General features: G+C 32.1%; 1 protein-coding gene across 1 annotated transcript in view; it reads left to right on the top strand.

The window, feature by feature from the left end:
- LOC113399604 (complexin) overlaps positions 1–24,295 on the top strand; it is a 294,863-nt gene that overhangs the window by 212,370 nt on the left and 58,198 nt on the right. The window lies entirely within an intron of this gene.

Below are 24,295 nucleotides of genomic sequence, written 5' to 3'. Positions count from 1 at the left end.
AATTCGCATACTGTGGACTATTTACGATCTACCCCCACCAAATTGTTATTGTTTTAAAAAATGTTGGCAATCTGGGATTTAAATAGATAAATAGAAAAATAGATAATAATTTATCTTGCGTTTCAATAGTTTTACATTTTCAATAACGGGAATCAAAATATAACATTTTTTTCGTTCTTATATATAGATTAAATAATCATTTTGAAATTTTGAATAGTTAATATTAATGAAACTCAGTACATAATATTCGTTCAATAGCACGCATTTAATTCATTTTTACAAAAACGTAGTACTCTTTAAAAATAATACAAATCCCATATATATATAAATAAAAAATATTAATAAAATTATCATATAAATCACATTACCTTAGCTATGTTTAGCGTTTATATATTATGTTGTACACTGCTGGAACATTTAATATATACTCCATATAAAGTAAATAAAGTCACAGATAAGTTTATAAGAATACGTTTAGATATATTATTCATATATATATAAATATTATTAAATTCTCTATAAAGATGCTTATTTAACGGAAACATTACCGTTTTTTACCTATTTTCCATGTTCGTTAATATTTTAATAAAATAGGTTTGGACATTTCAATTGGCTAAACCTTTTTTTCTGGATGTTTGTCATTTTTTATTTGCTATAGAAATCTATAATTTCTAAAAAATATTTAAAGAACTTTTTAATTAATCATAAAATAAATAGCTAACACTTAATTGGGTTAAATAAATTAATAAAACCAGAAATAACGGATAGATAGATGACACGATATACAGGAAGTAGACGAAAATCTTAAACAATCAGCCAGACCAAGTCGTACAGATAAAAAAAACAACACAAGAACGCATCGCGCATTTATTTTTATTACCTGCAATAAACCTTATTATGTAAATATAACAATTCCAAGCACCGAACTATTATTACTCAGTGACGTATCGCTAAAGAGCTCGTTACTAGGAATATAATCAGTTTTATTATAGACTTAGTTAATCCCCTCGTTTAGCAAAATATTTACTTAGTAAAAGTTTAATAATAAAATTACTGTTGATTTTCAATACGGTTATTGGAGTTGTCGGTATTTTAACAGACGGGCTTCGATTTTAAGCCCAATAATAAGATTAGGCACTAAATATTATCCATGTAAATGTTCAGATACGAAAATCAATAATAATAAATAGCAAACTTGTTGAGATGCGAACGCAAATCGTTCCCATCGATAATGAGAATTGACATTCGTAGAACTAAAAACTTATATAACGTTTAATTTTACTTCGTATTGTCAAGTTATAGTTGGCGAAAATTGTAATAGTTTTCTGTAAGAAGAAAGTCGAAACTTACCGCAGAACACGAGTGTCAAATGTCAAGAATGTGATATAGAAGATATGGCTATAATAATTATGAAAAATATAATATACACGTATCAAAATGGCGTATCATGAATAAGTCGCTTGTCAACATTTCACGAGTGAGATACGAAATGTTTAGTTTTAAGTTTGCCAAATATAAACTCATTGGTAGTACGAGCATAAACAATGAATGTTTAATGTTATTTAATATAAAGTATTCGTATTACATAATTATTCATTATTCCTTTGAACTCCATATCCATTTTAACTTTAAAAATGCCAAATCTCACACTCCTCAATCCGTGCAATCTGTTTAAAAAAAGGTACAGATTTTTCTTTTCTCGTATTAATATACATACATAGATTACTCCAACCATAAGAGGAAAAGATTTGCCATTAAAATGACGCGACATCATTAGTCGAATGTGAATAATCTTGGATTCATTATGGATTTGCGAAAAACACGACGCTTGAATATCGATTAAGCTATTATCCGAACTTTGAAAGTAAAATTAATTAATTGTTGTAAAGTAAATAAAGATATAATGTTCGAAAACTGTCAGTGGTGCACAATATAGCTGAGCTATTAGCAAATCGCATATAATACCTAAATCTAAGTTTTGTTTACCTTAATTCCTTCTTCGAATGGAATAGGATATAGATTACAGTTCTTGTGTTGACTTATACGATTATTTGTTCTATTGACTTCTATGTATCTGTTGACCAGTACTATTTGAAATAATATCTTGTATCAGATAGCCCATTTATCGAGAATCTTTATCAATAAATGAGCTATAGACTATATAGTAAAGTCACGCTACGACCCAAAGTTAATGCGTTGTTCGCCGAGTATTTATTAATTAATATTAATAATGATATTAATTATGTATTTTTTCTGTTTCAGGTAATTACTAATTCTGCCAGGATAACATTTGCGGTAAATACAACAAATGATATCTTAATATTTTTTCATTACGTCGCATATTATAAACAATATATAATTCCTTCGCCCACAAAACGAAAATGAAATTACAACACGATTCGTATAAAATTTGAAATTTCTAAAGCGAATCTACAAAAGCACTTAAGCATCATAAAAATCAATGAACTATTCGGCGCGAAATTGCCGTCATCAGAAATAACGTCGAAAAGGCATTCGTTTAAAATCGAAGGGTAACCTACTTCTGTCCATTACAGCCTCCCACTTTATTGTTCTAAAGATCGTCGCTCAATACCGTCTATGCGAGGAAGAATGTGATTCTCTTAATATGCGGTGTGGTGGCAACGACAAATATTGGAGAGGCGAGGCAGATCAAAATGTCCGGAATTTCTGACGCTTTTAAGGCACCCCGGCTAGGGACGTGCTTCGAGTGTCGATAACTCTTTCGATGAATGCATAATATATGCTGATTATATCAAATTTGTAAACGTAATGAGTAAGGAAACGAAACGAGGCTGAATACGAACAATTTAATACTGAAGTTAGATTATATTGAATAATTAATTGAATTGAACTTTAGGGTATGCGACTATTACGATAAAAAATAGGAGTTTTTATTTGTCGATACTAAAAATATGATTAAGTTTCAATATTTAATTTAATAAATTACTACTTTTAGTTAAAAGGAAACAAAAATTAAACGTTAATCTGATTATGATCTCTAATAATAACAGCGTTAACTGGAACCAGTTTTGATAAATATATTTATATTACAGTATATATTTCGTACGCTAGCTCTTCGGAGATATATTCAGCTCGTAAGGCATTCGTTCGATCATGTCTGAGGCATTACGTAGGACATCGCTGCACGTCTCGGATCGGGTCGCAATGTAAAGGATTATGGGCCGTAATGGATATCCAATAAAGATTTTATTGCATACTCTCTGATAATGAATGACATTTTTCACTCCGCATGCAATTTATTTAGTTGCTACATGTTTGTATGGTAATATACAAAAGGTTATTAAAAAGTTCAATATTCTCATGATAAATATTAACACACTTATGGCATTTGATTAATGGAACAGAGTAACGACCACTGTATATACGGTTTTGTTCCGGTTCTAGGGTTGAATCGACAATTATATTACCCAACTACAAACGATTTCAATCGTATAATTTGCTTAAATATCGATTCGAAAGCTTTAAATATAATGAATGCGTTCCGTTTTAATATACGTGAAAACTTTCAAAAGTTATACGAACCGAAATTGAATTACAACTAGCAGAGCTGTCCAAAACAACGCCTCCGTTGTTCAACGTAATTAATGGACTATTAAGATAACTTATAAGTCCGAATAGCTCAGTGGATAGAGTACGCATAGTATTGAGTACGGGTTGAAAAACAAACTAGCACTACCGATTTTTAAAATGGTTAACGCTAAACAATATATTAAAAAATAATAAAAATTTGAGAAACCAATAATAAAAGAGCGTTGTGGTTACAAAATAATTCTTTAAAAGGAGAAAATGCTGTGTGGGTTGTTAATAAATAACATATATACCGAATTAATATTAGAAAATCAAAGTTTTTATTACATAACAAGAATTCTTCAAGAAATTTTATTTCAAACATAAATGTAAGTAAAGTTTAAACTAGTCCCAAGTGTACTTAAATTTTGTCATAAAACTTTGCAACTTCAGGATTATTTCTATTTAAAAAATATCCTAATTAAATTGTTTGCTCATAAAAATATATTATAGCATAAAAAGGATTTAAAACATCTTAAACATTATTTTAAGCGACTGGTATGAAATTGATATTAAATTGAAATCATAATAGTTTTTCTTATAACATAGTTTTGCTGTAACAGTTGAATTTTTTTTTAGTATTATTAAATATAGATATCATATATCGATGAAGTTTGTGAATATTTGCACATCACTAGCAGCGAGGGACGTATCGGCGGCATACCGAGACGGTATGAAGTCGTTACGTTCAAATAATTGCACATATTTGATCGACTTTATTTCTCTTATTTTATTCTTTATTTGAATCGTATAAATGAATTGATATTTATTTTAATAAAAATAAACTACGAATTTCTTTAACGACATTTTTTCAGATTAAATAAAATTCCCACTAAATACAGCTTGATTTTTCAATTTTTTTTTTTTTCGTGGCGTTTTTTTAACGCGAATGGAACATGATAGTGACATGGAGAACATGACATTCACGCTGGTCACGTAATAGTATAAATTTGAAGCGAGATAAAACTGCGAAGAGCAGCATTGAATAGTAATATTATATACTAAAACATCCCCCTAAACACGCTGCATCTTCTGGTATAAGATTTGTGTATATTGATTTCGAAGTTTTCTCAGTTAGGCATTACTGAAAATATCCGCCTTATTAATATACTGTCTATTGTTTTAAACTAAAAGAAATAATTAACTAACACATAGAAAATAATTTTTTTTTAACTTTAAGCTAATTTCACAATACTGAAAGCTGACAGTCTTTCAAAGCTTATGTCCTTACGTGATTCTAATAATTAGTTGTTTTTAAAAAGATCTTTTTTTAGGGTTTCGTATCTCTAAAGAAAAAAAGGAACCCTTATAAGATCACTTCGTCGTCCCTTTGTCTTTTGCCTGTCCATCAAGACCCTTTTCTTAAGATGGCTAAGAGGCATGTAGTTGAAATTAATACCAAACACTGAGGTCTCCTAGTGTTGTGACAAAACCAAAACTAGAAGTCTACGTAATCAAAAGATAAAAGCCGTTTAAGTCGTATTTCCCATACATCAGCGAAGCTAATCAAAACGTACAGGGCACTTCCGGTTGACCTAGAATCATGAAACATGGCAAGAAGCAATATCTATCTGAAAAAATAATTAATGAAATTAATTTTTTTAGTATAAACGGTTAAGGAAAACCTATAAGAAAACTAAATCTTGAAATAACCTGGTTTATGTTTCAGTATCGTGTGTTCAGAATGGAAGCCTCAGTGCGCAAGTCCGACTCGAACTTTGCCGGTTTTTATTATAACATTTTCTTCGTTCATATGTTAATAAATATTGAAATCGCAAAAAAAACACATACAGAGACTCATTTAGAAATATGATATTCGGCTGGCATGTGCCTATTGGCTGAGCCAAGTCGGTCAATCAAAACTAAATGTTATTGTCCCCTGAAATATGTAATAAAATAGTGGAATACCCTAATTTCATTCACAATAACTTTGCAAATGAACCAATAACCTAACAACGACTGGACCACTTCCTATTTAAACTTTTCGAGACTATAACGACGATTGCAACGTCATTGTTTCTGATGCAAAAACGTTTCACTTCTGTTAAGTAGTTGCGCTTGAACCATAGCGAGACACCATCTTAAGGCTTTTAAGGTATATTTTAAATATGAATTAGACTTAGGAGCGTATGCTACAAATGGTAAAAGAAAATTTACATTCCCCCATATCAACACCCTGTATATCCTGATCGCAAACCGTGACTTATACCCGTATAAGCCCTGTTTATCACTCGGGATTGAGGATATAAATTTTTATACCGTTATCTTATCCCGGTATATATCCGTGTTTGTTTTGACGGGTAAACGAAACAATTTACTCGCTTATTTTTATTAAGATCCGTTTTGTTTTTTCTAGCTTCCTTAAGAATTTTACGATTCTATCGTTACGAGTCAGCTGTTATAGTTTTCAATCGCCATAATCTGTTACTCTATAACACTCAGGTATAATGTACCTCTCTACCAGTGAAAACTATTTTAGAATTCGATCATTAATTCAAGAGATTATTTCTTACATACATACAAAATAATTTTACTTCTTAACACAATTATTAAAGATTATTCGTCTACAAATATGGTAACTTTATGGTAATTTTGCGAAATGAGATTTACTAACATAACTTTAAATATCATTTACCAAAAGTACCATTTTGGCGTTCAAAGCCTTCTTTCTTTCTAACGATATAAATATTAAATAACATAAATAAAACCATATCAAAAATCAGACAAATGACTATACCTACTCGTAATCCTCAAAACTTTTACGAACACTTTTAATCGTCATTTTACACAGCTATATGAAACGTAAAGGTACCACCGGTTCAGAATGTAGATTCTACCGGGAAGAACTGGCAAGAAACTCTGTTCTAAATAGGTTAATAATATATTTGACATTTATAGTATATTCAAGTAACAAATGATATTTGCCACTCTAAACCGGTAGCTAATGTGTTCAGATTGAACAAAATATTCCGATTCTATGCCGATCGAAATTCGACCGAATCCTAACTGAGTCGTTAAGGCATTAAATGAGCATTTAAAAAATATTGAGTGATTATACTAAATTGATCATTCTAGATTTATAGACGTTTCAATTTGTAAGCAGAATTGGTTTCACGTTTCTTTAAGAAAAACATACACATTCACTTCGTAAACATTAATTTACGTTCGTTATAGTAACAATAAACTCGATATGTAGGCTATAATACACGAGGGTTGTACTTATCGTCAATATATCTTCCCATGCGCTGTACAATATGTCGCCTGGCCGCCGGAGCGAGATATCAACGCCCAACAGACGCTGGATTTTCCGCCTTTCTGAGTTACGGTTTATGTCCACACTGAAAGAGGTTGCGAGGTTCAGCCTCAGATTAAAAATACACAAGAACTCTAATTGCGAATTAATCATTAAAATTCTTCTACATTTTTAGAAGAAAAATCGGTAAACTTAACCATTTACCCGACTAGAAAGCCAAAAGTCGGAGTGTCTAGAGGATATATAAACATACCTATGTATTCAATGTAACGTCACACTAAATTTTATATGAAACTACATAGTTTCACACGGTCGTATGTAATTTTTTTTTAACTTAACGTCTTAGGTTTTTTGTTAAAAGGTATTTTATATTTTGTGAATATAAAATGGATCTTCACTAATTTCAACATACATACTGGTAGCTTATTCTGGGTACTTAAATTATAATTTTACTGGAAAACGAATGAATTTTCAGGTTATAATAATATCTGTTTACAGAAACTAACTATATTTATCTTGTTTATTACAGAAATATTTTATTTTAAAATGAAACATAATTTAATTAGTCACGTAGGAGAAAACAAACATTCAATAAAGATTGTGAGACAATGGTATAATACGATTACACCTTCAATTAATATTTAAAAAAAAATGTTTAAAACGTTTTGGCGCGAAATAAAAAATCATGTTGGTAAACTACATGATGAAGTTGCTCGCTAAGCCGCCAATAGATGTCAAGGTCGAAATAAATAACTCCACACCTTATTTTATTTTCCAATTGTAAATGTTTAAGCATATTACTGGGCCACTACCGGTATCTATATAAGTCGAAATAAATTATATGAGCTATATGAACTTAAGAAATATAATCGTAATTATAAATTTCTCAATTTTGTTAAAAAATATTCGAAGTTTTTCAAACAGCTCGTTCGTTGCATATTAAAAATAGAATTTTAAAATCTAAAAATAAAATGAAAACTACTTGGGATATTATAAGTTCAGAGACAGGCATAATGAAGTTTGATGCAGGGCAATTAACCCTTAATATAAAAGGGAATATTGTAAGTGAAGATTTAGATGTGGCCAACCAATACGAAGAATATTTCTCTAATATTCCTTTGAATACTACTAAAGGACTTAATGCGTCACCCAATGACGCCTTAGACTTACTTAAGTGTTACGTTCCCCAGAATGAGTTAGAATTTTCTTTTGCGAGTATAACTCCGTACGATGTATTAAAAAAATTTAAAGCATTAAATCTTAAAAAAACCAGCGATCTATGGGATCTATCAGTTACAATTATTAACAACGTAATTGTCGACTTGGCTCCTTGTTTAGCTATCATCTTTAATAAATGTATTCTATCCGGTATTTTTCCAGATCTATTAAAATTAAGTAAAGTAATCCCATTATTTAAGTCCGGTGATAAAAATGACCCAAACAATTATAGACCGATCTCTATTTTGCCAGTATTAAGTAAAATTTTTGAAAAAATCATGCTTAATCAATTGTTGTTATACTTTAACTCGAATAAGCTATTGCATTCTCAACAGTTCGGTTTTACTAAAGGTCGCTCGACTACTGATGCGGGTATAGCATTTGTTGAACACATTTATGATGCTTGGGAGAAATCACAAAATGCTATTGGTGTTTTTTGTGATTTATCAAAAGCTTTCGATTGCGTTAGATATGATATTCTTCTAGAAAAACTTAAATATTATGGAATCAAGGGCCCTGCATTGAAATTCATTTCCTCCTACCTTAATGAAAGAGTTTTGAAGGTTGTTGTTAACGGTGCAAAATCAAATGGCGTATCTCTGGCGCAAATGGGTGTACCACAGGGTTCAATTTTAGGACCTCTCCTGTTCTTAATATATTTAAATGATTTACCTTATTTTGTAAATAAGACTTGCGACATTGTACTGTTTACCGATGATACATCCCATATTTTTAAACTCGACAGAAAAATAAACAACTATGACGTTATATGCAGTGCTCTGTCGCGGGCTCTTGGTTGGTTTGACATAAATAATTTGGTACTAAATGCAAAAAAGACTAAATGTATTTTGTTTTCTCTGCCAAATGTCAAATCAAATTCTTCTGCCGTCATTTTGAATAATGAAAGGCTTGAGTTTGTTGAGTCGACGGCCTTTCTAGGGATAACCCTTGACTCCAAACTTCAGTGGGGCACCCATTTGTATGCCATAGCAGGGAAACTAAGTAGTGCCATTTATGCAATAAAAACAATAAGAAAACTCACGGACATAAGTACTGCTAGACTAGATTATTTTAGTAATTTTCACAGTCTTATGTCATATGGAATGTTGTTATGGGGTAATGTAGCAGATATTGAAATAGTATTTATTCTGCAGAAAAGAGCTATACGAACTATTTACAATATTAGCTCTAGGACATCATTACGCGAAAAATTTAAAGAAATAGGTGTATTAACGGCTGCTTCACAATATATTTATGATAATATAATGTTTATACAGAAGAATATACAAAAGTATTCCATAAAAGCTGATATACATACTATTAATAGAAGAATAAACTTGTAACCCCTACTTTCCGTTTGCATACGGTAAAGAGAAAGTTTTTGGGCAATGGTATACGCATATATAATAAGATACCGGGAAATGTAACCAATTTACCATTTACGAAATTTAAAAAGTTTAGTAAGACTAAATTAATAAATAAGTCTTATTATTCATTAAAAGAGTACTTTTAGAAAAAAAACGCCTGGATTTAAGCTCGGGTTCCATCACAGGACACTAATTATTGTAAAAAAACAGCATTGTTAATCTGTTTATTTGAAAAGAGCAACTATGCGAGTTTCTTGCCGCTTCTGCTCGCTAGAGGCTGCTTTCCGAAACGCTGGTAGACGATTCAATAACGCTTCGTTGTGAAGTTTACTTGAATAAACTTGATTTGATTTGATTTGATTTATTATTATAAATGTTTTACTAGCGAGCGTTATAGTAGTGGTGTAAAAAGAAGAAGTTATATCATAATAATAATTATTATTTTATTCTTATTATTATTAGTATGTATTAGTAATTAATTATTTGCTTGCAATTAAGAACTATGTTCAATTACGTCGAAGAAGTAGAACTTGTCACGCGCGTACATAAGTAAACGTCGTTTTTTAAAACAAAAATCCATTTGCTGTATATAATACAATGTATATAAAAGCTACAATTATACCCCAAGCTTGTTAAACCCCGATAAAATTTTCCACAGAACATCTTCAATTTAATATTTCTATTATATTATCGCGAACGCTTCCACACAAAACTCTTGTCAATTCACACATAATATAGAACGGGCAAAATGGCCGCGGGAATTTCCTAGCGTGTATTTGACGCGTCTGATTGCTCTTGTGATCTCTGTAATGGTATTTTGTTTAATGCATGTAATTGGTTGGACCGTGGAGTGAGTGCTTATTGAATACGATGGAATATGTTTATCACACGGTCGCAGATTTATTTAATTATATTTATGAAATTATTGAATTTGAATTTTTTTTTATATAAAAGTAATCTTGGTTTCTTAAAAAAAAAATATAGAAACCAGTAAATAACCCACTCACTGATTGGACTTTCCTTTTTGAGAAGAAGTATTGGGGTTTTTTCTGCTTGTTGTAATATGAGTTAGGTACTAATGTGGCACATTTTCATCAGACGTCTCATGTAAGTTTCTTCAAGGGGATTTCCCTCATCACCGTGCACGAGCTGAGTTAGTATTTGTACAAGCCTTTCTCGGTAGGTACCACACTGAGTATATATTCTACAAGCATATAATCTACAACAAGTTTGAATGGTGAGTTAGTCCGTATGATATTTCTTATGGCGCCAATGTCTATAGGCAATGGTGACCACTTACCATCAGGGTGCCATATGAAAATATACCATAAATTATACGAAAACAGAGGAGATGACTATAATTCGATAAGATTCACGTATTCTAACCATTAGATAATTATATAGTATTTGCTAATTTTTTTTTAAAGTAAATACATCATAAATCTAAATATACTAAGAATGTCTTACAACGTTCACAGTTTTTCAGTCATTTGATAATACAAGCTGTCCCTGCGTTTTAAATCTGTAATATCTTCGAAAATATTCATTTCAATTACATACTGTAAAGGGCCATATTGTCGTTCTATATCAAATGGACAATGTATTTAAGGTACTTGATTGGATAAAGATTAATGCTATATTGCTTAATAAGCCATTATTCCTCGTAAAAAGTAAAGGACAAAAAATGGTTATTGTGGGTTATCCCTAAGAGATAGACATATACAATCCTGGACTTTTTTGAAGATCTTTATAAGGCGTACAATACTGTAGTACATTATTTTGATCTCGTAGAGTTCAACCAGCGTTTGCAATGTAAGCGCAAAAAATGTGTTTATTTACGACATCACTTTAGAAACCTCTAAAATTATCAGTGTTTCTCTACTATATTGTGCACGTATTATACATATTAACCTTCATCTATCTATTTAAAAAAACTGCATCAAAATCCGTCGTGTAATTTTAAAGATCTAAGCATACACAGGAACAGACAGCGGTAAGCGACTTTGTTTTATCTATGTAATGATGTGTAGAATCTAATTTAAAGTGTATTGCGTAATTGTCTTTTGTATAAATGGAAGCCAATAATTACCTAACATTAATTTACTATCAACTGGAGCAGATGGGTGATGGTTATGAATCTTAGCTTAAAAAGTCTTAGCTTAATATGAAATAAATTAAATTGAATAATGGAAAATGTAAACGCTGATAAAACAGTTCCTTGGAAAGCTCGGGGCTCGGGTGACGTACAAACGACGCGTCTTTCAACACGGATATAACCATTTATATATGATAAGTTACACTTTGTAATAAAACATTTCGACTATTTTAATGGAATATTAATAGAACTCGAACCAAATTGTTAAATGTAATAGTAGGCCAAGGTCTTAACCGAATGTTGTGGTAGAATCCGGCGTGATTACTGTTGTTATTTTATGGACTTTAGGTGAGTGAAATGGAGATTTTACAGATCGCTTTATAAATGCATTTGGATGTAGTGCTCATAAAAAATACAAACGAATAAAAACGTCCTCCTTTTAATGAAGTCGGTTAGTAAATCAAAGATATTATTAAAATGTAGCCGTCACGGGATGCCGGGCGGTTGTGAAACATCGAAATTGATGTTCGTTGTAATAATTTATATTTAGAGAAAACCAATAAATCAGTAGGAGTAAGATATTAAAGGTTTGAATTCCTTTAAGAATATAAATATATTTTCATCGTGTGTGCGGTACACACACGTGGAGAAGTAACGAAGAATACAATAGTCCACACATAACATATCCAATTCTCAGCCCCAACGCGCCAAAACATTTTACACATTGAAATTAGTCAACCGGTGATTACTTTGTGATTTTTTTATGCAACTGGTTCGTGATATTGACTTCAAGTCAGACGGATTGCACTCAAGACAACTTGAATTTTGCTGACATGTCTTTAATTTAAAATAAATGTATACATACATACAATTTTACAATTATACTCGTATTTCATATCCGAAAAGAATAAATTGTTTTGATGAAGTTATTTTCCTCACTTGACTGTATAAAGTGTATTTACTTACTTCTAGTTAAATAAGACGATGAAACCTGTTCTAACTATTCATAGTTTTAACTGACTTTTTACTTTTTAACTCCTACTTTCATTTAGTTTCTAGAAAATATGAAAGTTTCAAGTTCTTTAAGTTTAAGAATGTTAATCTAGGTCTGAAAAATACTTAAATATTATCTACTTTTAGTGCCTATGCCACCAGCTTTGTCCGGTTGAACACTTTCAAGAGAAAAATCCACTGTTATGTCCCAGGGTTAATATGTTCTACATTTTAACAGGGAGAAAGACTTACATAATAGAAGAGCAGTTTAAAAATTATATGTATTATGTGTGCTTTAACTGATTGGAAGCAACGGAGATCCTTATTAGAACTCATAGTTTATAGAATTCAGTCTCTTTTGGAATCATCTTTGATCGCCATATTTGACATTGCCCATACAACCAATTCTTGTATATTATAATCTATGCGCCACCAACCTTGGGGACACCGATGTTATGTACCTTTGGTTACTGTTTGGCGGTAGAACACACGATGTGGGAGTGGGTGGGTCACTTGACTCCTTAGTAATATTCACATACTATCTCTGCTGCGTTCTAGTCAAGATTGATTTGTCTTCCTACGTTAAAAATATAGTTTATATGTGATGTTCAAGAACGTTTTCCCATCGTATAGGAATATTATTCTAAAAACTCCTATTTATATTTTCTCTTTCTAAATCCTCCTCTGTTAAAGCCTTTGAAAAAGCCTTACATTTGAAATTCCCTCCCTCGTATAAGATAATCCAATGACCTTTCGTGTTTTAAACTAAATCTAAGTAAAACTTTTTTGGCGCTAAATATATCATAATTGTCTATTTTGATATAAAAAAGATCATAACAATGTCGTATTTTAAGGAATTACTAAAATTACTACCCCAATTGAGCCTAAAGCACAAGGCTAGGAGTGGGAACTAGAATAGTCGAAATTGTCGGGATCGATCCTGCTGCTTTTTAAATTTAAGAAGTGATTATTTAATGTGTCTTTACTTTAATTTAATTCGGTATATCTACCAACCTTAAAATATCAAGAAAATAATTATTATTATTTAGTTAGACGAAAGCAGTTGAAACAATAAAAATCATAATGAATATTTGGCATCTTAATGCACTCTGACCGCACCCTATGCTAACAAATAATTTATAATTGCGTTTGCGAGTGACAACCTTACAGCTAATACATTACTCGTAATTAAATGTATTTTTATAAATCCTACGTTATGAACGCGCAATGAAAATTTAATTTATTCGTTGCACCGATAACAAGCAACTAATTATCTCCGGGGATGCGTACGATACACTGCACAATGCATCTGTATTATTGAAAAGTACCTATGTGTGTGTTCTAAAATTAATTCCCACGCTTACAAACTACGCTCTTAAACATCGCGCTATTGACGTTTCAAATATATTTTCCTTACACTTTGATGTGAGTACATAATATATCAAGTATATTTTTTATTTTAATTTTCCAAACCGCTGCAACTACTTCGCGTCCCAAGCTTGGGCTTGCAAAGGCTTGTCTGAAAAAAATCGCTTTTAAGCTGACTGACTGAACATTTTCTCTTGCTTATGAGAATACAAATCATATACCCGCGGTGCACTACACAGTAACATGTGTATTCATTTGAAGTAGATGTATATAAACTTTATATTATAATTTTATACATTCTATATTTAACAAAAATTCAACTTACAATTTTTGTATTTAAAAACTTTTTCTGAATATGAAAATTTATCCTAATTATTTTGTTTTTGTCTTTTTATTATATAGGCGGAACGGCAAATGAGCCACCTTACGGTAAGTGTACACCACCGCCCATAGACACTGGCGCTATAAGAAAAATTAAATGTTCCATCCTTGTGAAAATCCCTTGAAAGTGTAAAACGAATATATTAAGAAATCAAATTAACATTCAAGAGTTATTTGATTATTATATCATGTTTTATATTAATAAAACCTTTATATAATCTGTGCGCAGTCGGGGTGAATCGGTACGCGCTTTATATAATCAGAAGTCTACGATCAGTACAATAAAATTGACTTTTCATAAGGAAAGCTTGTTTCCAAGACAAGGTCGTCTGATTACCAGGAAGAGATATCGTTTACTTCAATGTTTTATAATCGAAATCAGAACTAAATATAACAAAAGTAAAACCGTCGAGCAGCAATACTTAGTACAGTCGTATTCCGATTTTAGCCAGTCTAACTACAGGCACGGACATATCATTATTCCCAAGGTTGGTTTCGCATTGGTGATATGAGGAATGATTAACATTTCTTACAGTACTAATGTCTATGGGCAGAGGTGACCACTTAACATCAGGTGGTCCATTTGCTCGTTCGCCTGCCTACGACATTAAAAAACAAGTTGTAACTTTAAGGCGTTATTTATTGTAAACTCGAAACTTCTAAACTAAGGGCTATTACTGAGAATTTCACGAGTGTAAAAAATAAAGTGGTATCGTCTTGGATTCAACAGGAAATCTTCGAGTTATATTCCGTTTTGCTTACCATTTATTTTGGTGGTAGGGCTTTGTGCTAACCCGTCTGGTTATGTACCACCCACTCATCAGATATCATACCGCCAAACAGCAGTAACCAGTATTGTTGTGTTCCGGGTGGTTGAGCTAGTGTACGGGAACAAGGACATCATATTTCCCAAGCTTGGTTTCGCATTGGCAATGTAAGGAATGGTTAATTTATCTTATAACGCCATTATCTCAGGGCGGTGGTGACCACTTAAATTCAGGTGGCCCATTTGCTCGTTCGCCTATCTATATCATAAAAGAAAAAGTCTGGATTCGGTTCAATTTCGATATGCACGAAACGTTGAATAAAAAATAAACCGAATCTCAAACAAAAGATACATTTCGCATTCATCTGAGTGGGAAATCAAAGAGAGTAAATATCGCCCGGAGTCTCTCACCGCCGCCAAATCCGATTAGATGTTCTTTGATTACGCAAATCAGCCCCTTAAGACGGCGGGGCGCGTCTCATTTCATTATACAGAAGACTATGACCCGTTTACCGTTCGAAAGCTACTGGTATCACTTACTAATTACTGGAACAAAGACTTAGAAACTCAATTTTGTTTTGTAATAGAAAACTCAAGTGGAAGTTTATTTTATTTTATTTATTGCACACCAACACTTAAAACTAAATATATAACATTGGGATCAAAACAAAAGTTGCATGAAGTGCAAAATATGTTGTCATGAGTTCATTATGTATCAGTTAAATAAAAGATGCTCTATTTTTTACTGTAAAAGGAGATTATTATTATATGGAAAGCTTTACGGTTATAAATAACACGTTTTTTTTTTAGAATTATGGTTTTTTTTCTCGAAAAATTCAAATATCAAACTCTATTGAGAAATAAATCGAAATCTCTTCTCAGTTTATGTTGTATAAAGTATGCGTGTGTCTAAATTTTATAAACAACAACTTACAATAACTGTATATGATATGATCATATTATATTTGAACTCGAGTATATATACATCAAACATCTGGAAGTATCCAAGCAAGTGTCACTCGCCAGCTCTCCCTCCAGCTGGTTCAACTAAACGCGACAAATTTCCGGGAGGTCCATATCTCTTTGTGCTCTAATTTAGTTACAATAAACATTTTATTTCACAGGCGTCAAGCGAAATGCTCTCCGAATGAATTCGGTACGAGAGACAACAGTTGATTATTAAATTATTAAAGGGTTGCGAGCGGCTTTGATTTAGTTTTGTAAATGAAATGTTGAGTGAAAAATGAAAAGCGTTAAATAAGGTGATGTTTGGAAGAAGAATCGCTTTGAATTCGAAAGTTTTTGTAATCCTTATAAATGTGAAAGTTTATTTGTTGATCTGCGTTTCATTTGCAAAAGAAGCAATAGCATTTAAAAGTAACGCTCATTACTTGATAAAACACTATAAAAACTGTGGAGTTCTCATCCAGAATGTATAATAATTGAATTACATAAATTTAGTGGCAGAGCTTTGTACAAGCCCTTCTGGGTGGGTACCACTCACTCGTCTGATATTGTATGGTCAAACAGCAATTATTATTTTTATTCATAGTAGGTAACGTTTGACCGTTGTCTTGCCTGATGTTAAGTATCGACACGGTCTACGATGTAGCAAGCATGCCTAGATAATACTTAGTATTATTGTTTTCGGTTGGAAGTGTGAGTGACCCAGTGTAACTACAGGCACAAGGGACATAAAATATTTGTTCCGAAGGGTATAACATCGAAAATGAATACATATTTATTTCAATAAAGCGAAATATATAGCAAAGTTTTACTCATTTTTATTATATTATTTTAAACCGGACAGTAGATTTAAAATAACCAACTGCTATTTACTAAACTACATATAAAAACAGAAGCCGTAAATAATTCAAATTGAAACACCACCAGCTGCCCCACTCGTAGCTACCTACTCGAATACATAAATATGCGAACAAGAAACAGCCAGAAACATCTCCTTTGTCTTTCCATCTCCTTTGTCGAACGATTTTCTTTTTTTTTTTATTATGTACGGTAATTATTGAAGAGGTTTTAATAAAAAAAATCGATAAAATGTAACAGCCTCTTGTTGTCCCACTGTCGGGCACAGGCTTCCATTTGAAGGGAAGGTTTTTTGAGCGTACTCCATCACGCTGCTGGCGGTGAATACGCCACGTGTAATTCTCCTCATGATGTTTTCCATCAACGCCGAGCACGAGATTTATTATAAATAGAAATTAAGCACATACATGCTTGCCCTGGATTTAAACTCAGAATCATCGGGTTCAAGATTCACGTCGTGTAACCACTGTCTCATAAAACGGTAATACGAGAATAAAATGTTCCTCATAATCAGCTTGTATTAGTCCGCTGGACATAGGCCTCCGCCAAGGCGCGCCACAGAGCCCGTTCTTCGGCCCTTCTCATCCACTTCCTACCAGTAGTAAAATGTTCAAAACTTATAATTTCGTGCACCCATGTCGTCCTCAAATTTTCAATAATGATCGGTCGAATTTTCACTTTGCGAACACTAGTAAAGTAAATTTATCGTGACCATATGTTAAATACTTATATATAAATATATCTCTAAACTGTGGGTCATCTCGTTTCATGGCGGTTATCATTAATTATTTCCACAATCAATCACCGCCGCCTGAGGAGGGTTGCTAGATTATACAACTGACGTACAAGCAATTATACGTTGTATAAACGACGTATAATACTGTTATTGACCGTCTTTGGGATACGTAGTTACTCATAGAATTATAAGGAGTTATCTTCTAGATGATTCCATCGGAAACTGCTTATCAACTACGACATCCTGTTTCGCAGGGATATTGAGGTCATGTATCATTGTTGGTAATTCTATAACCACGATACCCTGCATACAATCCTCCTGCCGAATGAAAAAGGCACATTAAAATATATTTTCAAAATTAATTACCTAATCGTTTGATGCGTAATGTACGCATAGAGAATGTTAAAGAATTTTCCTAAACTTTTATAAGTTGTGCCCGCGGCTTCGCTAGGGTGGCACTTAGTTTGTTACTATTACTCTTATGAGTAAAAAGTAAAAATCAAAATCAAAAATAAAGAAATAACATTTTATTTGTTTATAACAAAAATTTCAAACAGGAGAAAAACGAAAGAGATCTGGAATCATATAACGGTACGTAATCATATCAAAATCGCTCGAATTAATTATCTTTTAATTTATTATAAATACGAATCAACATCAAAAGCAATAAATTTCAATATAAAATTAAAAATTTATAAAATCTTCTTTTACAAGAACTCCTTGTTAACTATAGCCGTTCGACTTCAGAAATAATATTCCCTCGAAGTAGAGTACATTGGTTTTTTTTTTTAAATAAATTGTTCACTTGTTGCGGAGGATTTGCGGGAATGTCACGCGCGATACGATCCACCCTTTCAGAGTGCATTACACTTAGTACGTTATCCGGTGGCTCGTGACGTAGGAGGTAGCGTTTTCGTATATTCAATAAACATATCAACTTCACCAATCCTTGAAACCTTTAGGTCTGCATATGAACACATTCATCCAATAACAGAAGGCTAACATACTAAATACTTGCAGAATAATCAGAAAATTACCATATATTAATAATCATATTATACAATTTACAAATAAATATAATAATAACAATATCAGAAATATAACAACGGTGCTACAGTATACAATACAATACATATAAATACAGTTATGATAAATATATACTTTGTTATCATATCGACTGAATAAAGTAAAAGTCCATAAAACTTATAATAACGTCCTTGTGTTTGATCACAGTGACCGATTATGTAGGTATAGTTATTTGAACCTCTATAGAACCTAGTAGCTTATAAGTATACATGAATCTGACACGACTTAAGTATAAATTAAGTTGCAGCGATTTATTAAAGACCCGTTCCAAGATCTTTTTTTCTATAAAATACATTTTCTTTTATCCCGAATAACATACAATCAATATTTCCTGATAAAAGCACTATGCACACTCAATTATCACAAATTATTACCTATAAAAAATATATAAATTTATAACAACCTGATTAAAATTTAACTGATTCCCGCTTCAGCTTATAACAAGCAAACCGCTCCCCTGTCTCCCTTGACTCATCCTCGCTTTCAAGAAAGCTGATGTTACCGAGCAATAAGTCAGAATTTTCCTAATAGTGCTAGACCCTGAGAATAAGGCATTGAAGAGGAAATGGACGACGTCTGTTGAGCTGATTCTTAGTATAAATTATATCCGAGAATACTTTCAGTTTCGTGTTAAATTTAAGAAAAAAATACTTCGACTGTAACGACGGATTGTGAAATATTTTATTACGTAGCTGTATCCCGTCACTTTGTCCGCGTCTATATTTTCCGTAATTCTTGTAATTTATATTTCCATGCATTTATAAGAATACTAATAAGATTATAATTGAACAATCAAGAATGAATTATTAATTTAGTAGACATTAGTCAACATACAGATGGATAGTCAGTAACGTTCGATGATAGTATATAATGTTTTTTTTTTTCTAATGAGATCGTTTCTTGGATCTACTCGATTTACACTAATTAATAGTATTTAATTGTGCAGTTCGATTTTAATTTGAATTACTTTAAAACTTTTGAACTAACCGACCCCGTAAGAAAAGTAGGAATTTTTAAATTAAACGAAGATGCCAACCCTTGAACTCCGCTTGTTAAAAGTTTAAAAAACTCATGGGCGTCATTTTGAAAGATATTAAAATTGGTTTTACAGCGAGTTTTAACCAAAACCACCCGAGGCTATTTCCTTTGGAAGTTTTAACTTTACAAGTTATTTAGTTTAGAACAAAACTGAGACTTCTTAAAAGAATGTTTTCGTTATTTATATTTTATTGCAAAACATAATGACGTTATCACAAATTGAGAGTAACAGCAGTGTCTTGCGCAAAGCCAGTGGCTTCTACTTCTTGCTTAAAATGTCTTATGACGATCTCTCAGATATCTTGTGGGAGGCTGGTGGGAGCTTCTATTAATTTATTTTCTTCACATGTCTTGACAAAGCTATCGCTCCAATCTTCTTAGTATCGTTAAACTATCTTTCCGAACCAAAGGTAGCTTAACGTTTAATACAGTTGTGTAAAATGACGATTCAAAAGTACTTGTAAAAGCCTACTTGAATAGTATATTTTGATTTGACATACTATGTCCATTGACCCTTCGGTATGTCCAAATTTTACGAGGAGACAATATTTCCTAGAACTTTCTCAATATTAAATCCTTTTTAGAAAGTGTTATATTATGATTGTGTATTAAACAACAAGTCTGTACATTGAAATTTTATTTACTAAAAAAACTTTAAACAATAATCCAGCGAAAGCAAAAATATAAGTAGATAATCCGGTTACACTCAACCAGAGAACGCCCAATATATTTACCAAATTAATAACTTGAATCAGTATTAAGTAAAAATGAATGAATGAACTAAAGCTGACAGACACATTCACTCTGATCATTCCTCGGATGAATATTCATTTCTACGCTGAATGCCAATCCAGCATCAACAAAGGTTCACTAATAAATTCATTTGTTGCTTTTATTTTGTTAAGACGTGAGACTTTATGTGGAAGAATAAAATAATAAAAAAAAAATTAAAACGAAATGTACATCATGTTATATTTGAGTAATCCGCATTTGTTAATTTTTTCAATGGAATAATTTTCTAAGTCTATATGTAGAATTTTTAAATGCGAAACTGTCTATCTGTCTGTCTGCTAAGCGTCATGGCTATAACACTGAACTGGTTATGAATGGATTTGGTATAGGGCAATTATTGATACGGTTACGATTATGGTTACATACCATTTATACGTAATTCCATACGACCCCCCCCCCTTCCCCCTTCCCTTACAAACGGACGATTCGCGGGCAAGAACTATTTATCAGATATATCTAATTTTAATTTGATTTTATACAAATACAACAATATATTGTTGTATTGTTTATTAACTTTTATCGAAACTGCGCTTCGATCCTTTTTTCCTAATACACAATTTCTGATAATGAATCTCGTTGTGTGTATATTTTGTCGGATACACATACATTAAAATAAATAAATACTGCAACAGTGATAGGGTATCATTCACCAGAATTTCTACCACCAAATAAACGAGACCTCTGTTATTCGATGGTAGAATAGCCATAGCTCTGTATATTCTTAATTAATCAACACAATTCTTCCAACAAGGTCATTTCCACGGAAACAAAACAAACTTCCATATTAATTCGTAGTATAATACATATGTATGTGGTCCCGGTTAAGGCCCCCACTTCGCTGGTTATGTTTATGGATGAATGATAAATAAAACTACCTACATTAAAGTTAAAAGGGTGGATAAAGATGTGTGCACACTGGCGTTTCGATTCGCTCTTCACGTGGGTTTATTTTTGACGCAACTGTGAGAATGTCCCACTGTGTAAACATGGCTTAGTTCTGTTAGATAAACTTGGAACTTATACCGATGTTTCGGAATTTTATTCGCTTTCAATATATGGTAAAATATATGAGTAATGAACGTCGTCGAATAACATCTTAGTTTCCAAGATTGGCGGCGCCATTGTTGTAAGAAATGGTTAATCACATACAGCGTCAGTGACTATGCGCGATGGTGACCACTTATCATGAGTTGGCCCATTTCCCAGTACGTCTAACTATACGAATTAAAAAAAAATCAATTCAAATTGAGCAAGCGACGACAGTTGTGATTTTCTGGATTTGAACCTTGATCTTTGATTAATTATCGCTTACATCAATCAAAGATGAAGGTTCAATTTCCAGTCATCGTGGCTCTCGGTATGTTTTTAGCGTATTAGATACTGCCGTCATCGTTGAGATTTGATTTTATCTATTTCATTTTCTGTTGAAAATAATCTTTCTCTATTGAAAAAGAGGCTTAAAGTTTTATGTCGTGTGTCAATAAGTCATAATTTCAAAATATATGTCATTACATATGACAGCGACTTTACTGAAATGTCATAATGATATATATGATATAATGATATATATATATATATAGTTAGGTATTTCAGCTAAGAGCGAACTCTCACAATAAACCCCCAAATGGTTCAACCATTGAATTTCATCTTTATTTATTGGATTGAAGAAAATGACCGAATCGCTCCGAATGCCGAAGGTGTCGGTACTTCCGGTTCAGGCAAAGATGGCGCCCGACAATTTCCGGAACTTGACCGCCATTATTAATTCGCTTCGGGCTAACTTTGTGCCCTTTGAACTTTAAAACCACGACTAGAACAAATGTTCGTTTGTCTAAGAATTTTTATACGCATTTCTGTTGATTAAATTGAAATATAATTATTATTTAAGTATAGTTAGTTAGTCGAAAAAATATATAAATGCATTTATACTTATTACTATAGGTAAATTTATTTTAGTAGCAGTGCAAGTCCGTCTTGGTGAATACCTCAAAATGACCATTTTTTCTTCAAAAACATGTAAGAATAGCAACATGATACCTTGGATACCACCATTGTTGATACTTATGATATAATTTATAGTTTATACTCTTTAAAATGTACAGATAGTATCTATAGCGACGTCGACAAATTAAGCACCAAAAAATTCAACGACAATTGACATTGACATTAGGAATTGAACCCGCAATCTTCGGTCAAGATAACCGTATCAATTACCGTACAACTGAACTATCTCGGTTCAGTCCGAAGTATCCAATGTATGAGTACATTTTATTATATTTGCGGTGTCAACATTATGACGTATAGCTGAATCAATCTTATGAAGGGGCTACAAAGAGGGGGGAGGGTTTGCTACAACCCTTATCGCGAATTAAAAGGCCCTTTATTGTGATTAGTTGATTATGACTTAACCAACTTCGATACGGAGACGTTATGACATGTAATATGACAAAATACATACATATGTACATCTGGATGTGGTCCATATCTAAGTATATGTGCCATAGATATAGGTCAAGATTACAACTATCAAGTTACACACACAATCCTGACACAGAACAATACTCTGGGATCGAATATATAGCTTCCATGCCGTTTCAAATAAAATCTCGTATAAATAATATTTTCTTAATCCTGCTGAATTTCTTTCAGCAGTTCTTATCGTGTTTATAGTCGAGTAAGATTTTAATATTAAATAAATATTTCACTTTGACTTCATTTAATTTAAAACAAAACAATATTTGTTTAAATCGTCCTTTTACATGTTACAATTAAACTTTCGCCCACGACTATTAATAATATAAATATAATAATTAATAGAAAAACGTACACTAAAATTTGATTTAATGACGTTACACTTCATATTAAATGAATATTACCGTGGGCCTCTTGTTGGGAGTTCAAATAAAATAATACCAATACTTTACCATAAGAATTAAAAAAAACGCGACTGTTCTCTATGAATGAACCATCATAGCACATCCATATCTGAACTATTTAAAAGAGTGAAAAACTGAAAATATACACGCATCCATAAACACTGAAAATATTGTTAAATATTTGTTGGACAGAACCGTATATCAACACCAAGATAATTTTTGATAGTATTGTTAGCATCGATGCTTTGCGCCTGTAATCGCGCTGTTGTAGTTTTACTAAACAATAAAATCTCATTATCAGCAACCCTTCAACACGCACACATATATATCTCCTTGCAAGACCTTCGGGTCTTAATCAGTGTATTATTTCATACACAACCCAGTGATTCAACGTTTCCCGCACACTCAATCAACGGAGTGACGGCTCGCCTCATGAATTACAAGTACGTACAATACATCATATAATTATATATACTTATATGTTATCATTTCAGGAGATTAAACAATATCAATGTATATTGTACAATGAAAAATATGTTCTTATGGACACATTTACTTTTTTAATTTTTAAAAACGTAGAACCTCTATGTAACTGGTCGCATATCGACGCCCTTCAAAAAGACGGAGTGGATACCGCTAGTTATTCAGTGGCTGTTTCGGTGCAGATAGCGCTCGAGAGTACCACATACCACATATACCAGGATACACGTAATACACTTTTACAGCAAAAAATGTAATGTAAAAATTTAAATAATTTTTCTTAATAAAAGAAAGTAATTTAAATAATCTTTAATTAATGCTCGTCTACGTCATACGAGCAGTCTTCGTACTTTCAAGTTGCTCGACTCAGCGGTTTAAGCTCGGTGAGGATGTTCAGTCAGCTTCTAATTATA

Source organism: Vanessa tameamea, chromosome 24, assembly GCF_037043105.1.
Source record: "Vanessa tameamea isolate UH-Manoa-2023 chromosome 24, ilVanTame1 primary haplotype, whole genome shotgun sequence".
NCBI classification, from domain to species: Eukaryota; Metazoa; Arthropoda; class Insecta; order Lepidoptera; family Nymphalidae; genus Vanessa; species Vanessa tameamea.
The sequence above is the reverse complement of the archived record's forward strand: the minus strand, read 5'-3'. Positions and strand labels throughout refer to the sequence as shown.